The sequence below is a fragment of the Wolffia australiana genome, chromosome 3, assembly GCF_029677425.1.
Source record: "Wolffia australiana isolate 7733 chromosome 3, ASM2967742v1".
NCBI lineage: Eukaryota > Viridiplantae > Streptophyta > Magnoliopsida > Alismatales > Araceae > Wolffia > Wolffia australiana.
Window position 1 is genome coordinate 6717185 of NC_135837.1, and position 10826 is coordinate 6728010.

The window sequence follows — 10826 nt, forward strand, 5'->3', positions numbered from 1 at the left end:
TCAACCAAGGGGAGTCTCTTCATGGTGAGAGGATCTTCAAGATTTTCAAGGAGAGTTGAAGAAGAAGAGGGGGAGATTCAAGGCCAACGTGGTCACGTGGATACTTATAGAGGTCGGGCGCGTAAACAACTTCAGAAGTATCTCAAAAGAGCAAGTCAAGGGTGGAAAAAGTTCCCCAAAAAATTTACATATGATGTATTGGTTTTAAAGATTGATTATGAATCGATTCATATGCTTCTGCATCATGGAAACCATGTTTCTATGGTTGAAAAAAGGCACAAAACCCAACAAGATTCATGCCTCCCATCTTGGAATGTGACTACAATTATTTCAGAACCTCTAGATCACTTTTCTCTCAGGTTCTCATCCCCCAAACTTTTACACAAAAATTAATCTAGTTTGTGATGTAGAGCTTTGATAACACCAGCAAACCTGAGACGTGAAAGTGACCATTTTAGCCACACTTGAAGCTGGAGTTTCTGGCCACCAATATCAAGGGAAGTGGCAAAAGACCTCACACACAACTGCGTTTGGGGCATTTCCCCTGGTTAATTGGTGAAAAACCAAGCTCACCTCTCTTCATCAAATTAACTTTGACCCCTCTTCAACATATCACATATAACTCTCTAGTATGTGGGTAAAAGTGATTATTATTTTGTGGGAAAATTTTGACCCTGGGATTAAATTTAAGATCACTTTCACTCAATTCTGAATTTTTTTTCTATGTCATGCTCAATGTGAAAATTGGCCTAGGACTTAGACTTGGCTAATGCCCCCCTCTCACCTTCTATATTTTCATTTTTAGGCCTTTTTATGCAAGCGGCTTGTGGTCATATATCTGGCCGGCAAGCCACTCACACATTATATATCTCATTCAATGTTCATTAATATGACGTATTCATTATTGTGCACGTGTGATGCTAATAATGAGGTTTACATGATCGGACTTAGTAAATTATGATGAATAGGTTTGATGTCCGACGTTGTTAAAGACGTCGTCCGGTAGTGTATCGAGATGATGCTCTGATACCAAGATGATGTCAGACGTCGTCAATTGCGTTGTCCAATGGGTAATTTTTTTTCTATGCCAATTTTCACATTGAGCATGACATAGAAAAAAAATTCAGAATTGAGTGAAAGTGATCTTAAATTTAATCCCAGGGTCAAAATTTTCCCACAAAATAATAATCACTTTTACCCACATACTAGAGAGTTATATGTGATATGTTGAAGAGGGGTCAAAGTTAATTTGATGAAGAGAGGTGAGCTTGGTTTTTCACCAATTAACCAGGGGAAATGCCCCAAACGCAGTTGTGTGTGAGGTCTTTTGCCACTTCCCTTGATATTGGTGGCCAGAAACTCCAGCTTCAAGTGTGGCTAAAATGGTCACTTTCACGTCTCAGGTTTGCTGGTGTTATCAAAGTTCTACATCACAAACTAGATCAATTTTTGTGTAAAATTTTGGGGGATGAGAGCCTGAGAGAAAAGTGATCTAGAGGTTCTGAAATAATTGTAGTCACATTCCAAGATGGGAATGTAACTACGTGAATGCAAATTCCCTAGGTGGAGTGTACATGCAGGTACAACTTGTGGGAATTCACCGAGCTTCGAGGTTCGAGGGGACGGCCGATGACGGCAGTGGTGACCTTCTGTCCCTCATCGTAGCAACGACGATGACTACCGCCTCGAACGGAAGACTTTCCGTTGGTGCTCACACGTAATGGATGAGCTCAACCTGCACCTAGGGAATTCACTCAACTTTGTACTTTTCGATAGATAAAATCTCTCGCCTATCTCTAACCAGAGCACGGTGGAGTGTAGTTTAAAATATACTAGAAGACGTAATATAACTGATGAGCAAGGGGAACAGTGTACCTCGTCGGTGGTGTTCGTCCTTGTCGTCGTCTTCGTCGGTGCACAAGATGATGCGGGCAGGTGTAGGGACCTGCCGTAGGCAGTGGAGGCGTGCTGCATGAGTGAGATAACAGAGAGCAGCGGCGAGGAGTGTGGAAGTGCAAAAGTGCAGCAGCTTGGCTATGGTGGCTCGGTGGCAACAATACGGTGGAATGACGACGTTGCTGCGGGGGGCGTGGACGTGGAGAGGGTTCGTCCAATGGCGATCATAATCAACGTGGGAAACACAGACAGCCTTGGTCAGTCGGTTGTCACAAACAGTGCCGATGGCTACCGAGTCGTCCAAATCAATAGGTGTGGGCGGCCTCAACGTTGTCTAAACAGTCTCGTGTATCATGATCGCGATGTCATAGGGGATCATGTCGGTAGGTCGATCGTCCAATGTCCTGACTGGTTGATGGAGATGTTTGGCGACAGGATAACCAGTGTTGACCAACGACTCACCAATCCGCTGGCAGAACAGCAGTGATCTCCCTAGAAGCAAGGTCTTCACCCACGTTTCTCGGGAGTGGGCATGGGTACACCATGCGGCTATTTGGTCAACCCTGTACATCCGCAAAAGGCCACATGCAGATCTGAACCATGTTCACGAGGGCCTCGTTCACATAGCACCGCAGTGTAGCCGGAGAGCGGGGGATGTACGTGCAACTTTGACCTTTCCCCGGTCGTTGAGCAATTTCCCCGTCGAGAGTGTTGAGCCACGTGATCGGCGCGTCCCACAGTTATCGAAGATGCGATAGCAAGACAGCCTTGTCATGGGCTGTACGATTGGGCGGCAGAGCAAGGGCTGTGTGGTCAGCCGCACAAACCCACGGTAGAGCGTGATTCAGATGCGCTATATTTTATCAGCAACGGATCAACTCTAGTGTGGAGGCACACGGACGGACTTGCACCATGTGCGGGTCGCATGACCGGAGGGCATTACGGATGGATGGTTGAGCCCGAACGGCGCCCTTCTTCTCTTCTTCCCTTCCTCTTCCCTCTCTTTTTTCTCTTCTTCTTCCTCTCCTCCTTCCTCTCTTCTTCTTGGTGATACCTGGACGTGTAGTAACTGCCCAAACATAGGAATCCATATGTGAAAGAAAACGTGTCCTTCATGGCCTTATAAAGGGCCATGATGGATCCATTACAGAGTTCACATAAGGGGCTGATAACACCCTAAATTCGATCTTTATTTCATGCTATTAGCACAATTTTATGCATTTAAAGAGCTTAAAATGGGGTTGTTATCATATATTTACATAAATTTAATGTTTCCAAGTGATTTCTGAGTTTTCCCTAATTTTCTGTTAATTTTATGAATTTCTGAGATTTATTTGAGCTTGAAATAATTATTTTTAAATGAAAATGGCAGGTTTAAAATTTAATTTCGAGCTTAATTCATATGGGGATGACATACTGAATTTTATAGAATTTTATGGAATTTTATAGAATTTATTTAGGATTTAATTGGATTTTTTGAGATTTATTTAAGTGAGAAATGATTTTTTTAAGAGGAAAAGGATATATTTATAATGAGAAAATGAGTTTTAAAGCAATTTCTACTCTTCTAGGGGCTTTTCATAAATTTCAGTTGCAATGATGCCCTCAAAAACAGCTCTCGGTCGTGGTTGCAGGCGTAAAGATATGATTTAAAATGTTATGGGGTTTTATTGCAATTAATTAATATATATTTTAATGTTTTTAGGAGAAACCAGATGAGAGAGTGCGCAAGGGGCATATACACGATTACTTTTGGGCGGCATCCAGCAGCTATTCCAGGCTTTTTTAAGGACTTTTATGCAAAAAGGAGAATTCAAAATGCGCCAACCAATGAGAGAGCGACACGCATGGCGTGTTAAAAAAAGAAATGAATAAATAAATAAATTTAAATCCAATGGATTAAATTGGTTTAAAATTGATTTATTAATAACTTTTGATCCTGAAGTCCGATTGAGATGATTTTTTTATGGATCTGTTTGTCTTGATCCCCTCTTTATATCTGTATGGTTGGATTATTCAGATACATCATACATTGATAGATAAACATTAATTACTAAACGGGGGTAAAATGGTGTTTTTTATCATGTAACCTAAGTATAAAAGCTAAATTTCGAGAGGGGGAGCTCATTCTTGATTGTGCTCTATCACAACTGCAAGACAGAGAGGAGATCCAGCTTGGATCAACCTATTTGGTACTTTTTCCTTATTTTTATTTGAACTTTTGGTGTATTTTGGATGTTGTTAGTTGAATTTCTTAATGTTTCTCCTTGATCCTTGTCTGAACTTCTAAATCGCTTGGCTTGAGCAGAATGTACAAGCCCTGATTAGGATTTAGAGGAGAAATTGAGAGATTTCCTAGCTATTCCAAGTGCATATAAAAGAAAACTATAAAAAAAACTTGTAAAAAGGGTTAACATTCTAGGATATTAAATTTTCCATTTCATTATCCAATATAGTTGTTATTACTGAATTGTCAAACCTAAAGAACCAACCAAAACACTTCTAAATTTTCTTCTTGATCTCTCTAATTGGATTCTTTGATCCTTTCAATTGGATCAATTAATTCAACTTAGAGTCCCTTATTTCATCTACTCCTCTCATCTCTTCTACCCCCCTTTCCAAATTTCTCATCTAATTAGGGTGATTTAATCTCTGTTGAAGATTAAATTAACCCCAATTAGGTTTAAATTATTCAAGAAGAACATCAATTGGATTCCTTACTAGCTTCCCTTGGACGACACTAGTACTTATCACTACACATCTTAAGTAGAGTTTTTATAAATTTTATTGTATAAGCTAAAATTGACAACGACAAGGGTTTAAAATTGCATAAAATTTACCCCTATTTTTGGCTTATCAGGGGCCCAGTAAGGGATCCCCTTTTTATAACCCTTAAAATTTAAAAAAACATAGGGGAACTTAAAACTATTCGAAATAAAATGACAAGGAAATTGCCACGATATAGACGCGTCACGACGAGTATAGTGAACTCGTCAAGACGAACACAAAACATGGAATTAGACGAACGAAAACAGATAATTAAAACACCAACACGTGCACGAACGTGCTCTACCCGGGGTATTTAAACTCGGGCGTCTTCAAGGATGCCTTGATGTGCCGGTCGGGCTGGACACGGACCGATGGTGATGCTGATGACGACGAGGATGGCTTTGACGACATTTTCTCGATGTCGTTTGGGCGTGCTCCATCAAGGTTCCATTGGTGATTGATGGAGTGCGCCCAAATGATGTTGACAAAACATCATCAGAGCCATCATCGTCATCATCAACATCATCACCGGTTCGTGTCCAGCCCGACCGGCACGGCAAAGCATCGATGTAGATGCCCGGGTTTAAATACCCCGGGTAGAGCACGTCCGCCGACATGTTTGCATTTTCATTATCTGTTTTCATTCATTTAAATTCTGTTTTGTGTCCATCACGACGAGTGCACCTTACTCGTCGTGACACATCCATATCATCGTGTTTTCATATCCATCCATCTCATTTTATTTTCACATAGTTTAATCTCTTAATTTATTTATTTATGTTGTAAATGGGGGGTCTCTTATTGGACTCCCCCTTGTTGGACTCATTGTAAGGGGCCCATCATGGCCCTATATAAGGCCATGATGGAACCACGTTCATTTTAGATCTGGAATTTGTTTGTTGTAGTTACACAATGTTTTAAAATGTCACCCCAAGAAGAAGGAGAAGAAGAGAAAGAGGAGGGGAAGAAAGCAAAAGAGAAAGAAGAGGAGGAGTGAGAAGTCGTGAGGAGGAATCCCTACGCCTTCCCCCCCTCCTTCTCCTTGTCCTGCTGCCAAGTTCTGCAAAATCCCGGTGGCCACCCAGGCCACCCGATCGATTGCGCTCCCGTGGTCGTTGCATGGCAATCAGACAAGTTTTGACGACGAAATGTTGACCTGCACTCACGTGGTCAACGCTCTTGCATCGTGAGCACGGAACATCGCTATACCCACGTGAAGTGTCAGTGCCCAACGTCACATTGGGCCTTCTCTCTATCGATCACCGGTCGAGCCTTCATGTGCATCGCCCGACGCTGACTTGGCATTATGGAATCAGTTTGCATGTTGCATTGGAATGTCGAGCTGTCAACCTCCTCACCGTACCAACGTTGTGGCCAACGGGTAACCACGTGACCTGGACGAATCTCCCTTCGCTCGTGGAATACATGGCGCTGACCATCAACCCTGCGCCCGGTGATTGTTTCCCGACTGTTGCACCCGCACGGAGTATGCCCTTAACACCATGTTGACTCGCACATCCATGAAATGCTGATTGCGTTTCATGGCGTGTCACATGCCCCTCCAGCCATGTGCCCCGGCTTGTACTCAACACAGCTGTGCGCTCATTCATCCGCATGTTTCCGAGCACTGCCATTCATGCACGTGCCTCCGAGCATCGCCTGTGGCCGTATATGTTGGCGCGCGTGAGCGCGTTCCTATGTGTCACCACTGCTCCAACTACATCCGACCATGCTCGTGACTTTGTCCTAGCCGGACTCGTATACCCGCGCACTTCTTGCTCGGTTGCGTGCCTCATCGAGTCGCTTCGCTACCCGTCAGCCACAAAAAAAAATTCACCCGCACCGGCGCATGCCGCCGTTCGCACCTGTGGCCCGCCTGCGCTTGCGCCGTCCAACTTAACTTCGCGCCTGCTGAGTTTGGCCACCCGCTTCAACCATTTTGCGGTTGGTCTTCCCTCTATCTTCGTCTCCGTCCTTCGATGTCCTGCTCGAGCATGCACCTCCGTAATTTGTCGAGCTACCCCGTGCCCAACTCTGACACGTCTCTCCCTACATCAACTCGAACCAACACTTGCACCATCAAAGACACCGATGACGAACCTCGCCACTGACGAGGTACGTCATTCCTCTTGCCCGTCCATTATATTACTTTCTATAGTATATTCTCGACTGCACTCCACCGCGCTCAGGTTAGTTAGGTGAGAGAAATCTATGAGAAAACTACGTCATGAGTGATTTCCTAGGTACAGGTCGAGCCTGTCCATTACGTGCAAGCCCCTACAGATTTTTTTCTATTTGACGATGTAGTCACAGTAATCGCTCTGACGAGGGTCAGGAGGTCACTGTCCTTTGTTGTCCGCCCCGGAGCTCAGAATTCGGCAAATTCTCACAAGTTGGCCGTGCACGTACACTCTTCCTAGGTCATTTGCATTTCACGTAGTTACACTCACTTAGTGAATTTATCAATCGGACAATGAAATCAACGACGTCCGACATTAGTGAGTTGATACACACCCCTTTGTATCTACTAGAGCATGAGGTGTACCTTGGTACACCAGGGTTTGGAGACTCAACCTATCGATTGAGTTAAATCAATCTGACATTAACTAATCTATATGATGATATGGTTGATTAATTTGAAAGACAAATTAATAAACTATACTTAAGTTTTTGGGGTGCTTGAGTCGTTAACTAGACTGATACATGGGCCTAGAGGTTCACATCCAAATGGTCTTTGGACGTCAAAAGATATATTTAAGTTTTTGGGGTTTTATGAGAAATTCTCACTTAGTATAAATAAGGTAAGGTTGCGAATGAGATTCACCCAGTCCAGAATTGTACAGGGGACTTCCCCTTCTTCTCTCTTCTCCCCATGACTCCCCTTCATTCTTAATGTGATCAGGACAACGTAATGACGACAATGGAGATTCAGCGTAGCTGGTCAATGTGAAGGAGGAGAGTCGATGTGTTGATGACCGTATGGATACTTCTAGAGCTTGCACACATGAGCAGCTCCACGTGACTCATTCAAGAATCAAAGGAGTCAAGGATATGATTCGTACGGGGGTGATTTGTTTCATGGTTTTGTGTATGGCGATACACTTTGTCATAATCTTCCATTATGAATTTTTTTGAGTTGTTCATCTAAAGAAAGGACTCAAGAACCCAACAGTGGTATAAGAGCCAGGTTTTGCCTTGATTAGGATGAAGAATGACATCAAAATCACTAAAAACAAAATTCAAAAGTTCAGATGCCTTGTTCTGTTCTAAGTTCTCTTGAGCTTGAACATACCCTGCATAGTGGCTTAACGAGGTCTGTTCATGGCAAAATGGGGACCCATTCAGCTAGAACATGGCCTACCTAGTGGCATCTAGAGCCGGCCTAGACTGGGTTAGACTGGTCTAGTAACTGCCTCTATAAGGTGGGGCCCACCCATGACTAATCGAGACATGGCATAGACCATATCCATCGTTGGCAGGCCTGCTACATTCAAACATGAGCCTACATAGTGGAGTCTACATAGTGCACAAAGTAATTTAAGAGTTAAATCATTAAATTCAATATAAAGCCCAATTACCCTTTAAAACTATTTAAATGGTTGTTTCTTAATCTGTTTTGCATAACTGTCATGGTTTTTAAATTAGCAATGATTTAATGTGTTTGAATGTTTCTTTAATATTGCATTTATTTATTAGATTTATAATTTGGAATATTAGATTGTGGAATGTTGGATGGAATGAGAACCTAGGAAATTCTGGATGGACCTAACGTAGAATTCCTAGGATATGGTTGGCCAATATTGAGAGATGTTGGAGTTAGAACTTTGACTATGATTGATAGTCAATATACATTCACATTCTTGCGCCATACAAGAGACATATGTAATAATATGTCTTAGATGAAGACACATATGATATGAGATATTACATAGTGCTCCTCATGATAGTTGTGCCCAACCCCTCAAATTAAACTCTAAACCGTAGAGCGAGAGTGACAAACTCAAGCGTGGTCCTCCTCCATTATAGTCTTAGGATCCAAATCTCTTTAAGTTGGGTTGGTGGAGTCTACTCCACGCTCACTTATTCTGGCAATGGGAATAAGTACTAGTGTTTGAAAAAATGGGGTGGTTGAGAAACCGTATAGTTTGGTGGGGGTATCCTCCAGGTTTACATTCAAATATATTTCTGTCAAGTAATGAATGTATTGCTCAGACCAAACTCAGTGGTTGGTGGGGGTATATTCTAGGCTGCATGAGAATTGGGGTCTAACTACAATCGGATATTGCAATTGGTTTCAAGTCCCATGAGATGGGTGCTCAATGATATGTATTATGATTGGTGGGTCTATACTTCAGGTCATAGTATGTGTTTCAGAATTTTGATCCCCACTAGGAGAATGTCGGTTTCTCAGCTTCTATACATGTGATGGTGGTATGGATTGATAAATTTTAGTGGGAACCCTCGTTGATGAATATAACATATTCTAAAACTTAATTGGTCTTAATTGACCCAATCTCCTACAAACACTCATCGTCAAGTAGCCCACTACATTGCATGTTTGATAAAACTCATTGAAAAGTTGATAACTCATGATGTGCTTAAGAACTTGATGATAGTCTTCAAGTTTAGAAGATTAGCATATGTCCTTATGAATCACGCTGATGTTGAGTTGACATTAGGTGTCGGTGATGGGATATGAGTAAATAGATATGAGAGAAGTGTTCACTATAACATGGTTCAATGCTATCACACCATCAATGAGCTATTATCTATTGAGGTAGCATGAAGACAAAGAACCTGCGACCATGTAATGCTATATGATAGTTGTTTGAAGAGTAGAATATGACTTATGGATGTGCAATCCCAAGAGTCTATTCAAGGCTCACATAGTCAAAAGTCTTCAACATATGCGGATGCGGTGAAGATGATTGAAGTGACGAGAAGGTGAGATTTACTCTAAGAATGGTTCTCTCTTCAATTTATTATTCATCTCGTCATTCAATTCCTTCATGACTCGTACTTAAATTTCTTAATAACGTCAAATGTGAACCTTTCGAAGGAAACATCTCGAGACACCTTATATGGTATGACTAATGGGAAGGTGTTCCATGTTCCTGAGAATTACAAAGGAACAAAGGATGTTAAATTATCCCTCTCACAAAAGGATATAAGCGGCAACACATATTTCAACTATGGTCTGAAAGGTCACTAGAAGAGGATAGTAACTCGTTAAGATAGCTCGGAGCAAGTTTAAACATTCGGATGTTTTTATTTCTTAAAACGTGGAAGAAAGTTGAAGAAAAGGAAACAAGAAAATAAGGCTAGGAAGTATCGTAAAGCTTACAATGATCACTATATGGACAGTGAACCTCAAGTTTCACTTGATAAATATAGTATCTTTGGAAGATAATTATATTCATAACATAAAGAAGAACATCACATCTGTTATGAACAGAATTAGATATTCTCTAGCTATTACGAACAATAGTTGCTCCATTTATTAGAGAAATAAATTGATTTCTTTGGCATCGATAGAAAGAGAATAATCCTACTGGATAATTCTTATCACTATCTCAAAGTGATATTACTCCTAGGAAGAGCAAGAATGATGAAAAGAAAGTTCATCTTTATGAGTATACATAGCATTGGAAAAAGGTAGAGAACTTATGATGCATTGGATGCATAGTTAGTGCCTTTGATTTTGAATCATATGCTAGATGCTAATCATACCTTATGCTAACTCATAGAGTGGAGAACATGCCAATGATCTGTTGTAGTCGATACGTGGGAATGTATGTTTTCACATACCTTAAAGAGTGACAAAAATTTCGATGAGATCGATGAGAATAATACTTGAATATGGAGTTCACATAGTTCATATTTTAATTTATTTTTATAATTTATTTCAATCCTTTAAAGAATATTCAATTATCATTATTTGTATGTGTTGAACACACCCTTAAATGGATTCATTATCATGAAAAAATAAACCCAGGTATATTAATTGTGATATAAATGTAATTTTCGGATGTGTAAAATACATATTTAAAAGTTAATGACACTTATTTACATGAAGGTATCAAATCCTATTTTCTATAATTTTAAAAAGGGTCGATTTTTCATTCTTTATAGTTTGGATTATGTCACTGATATATTTTATT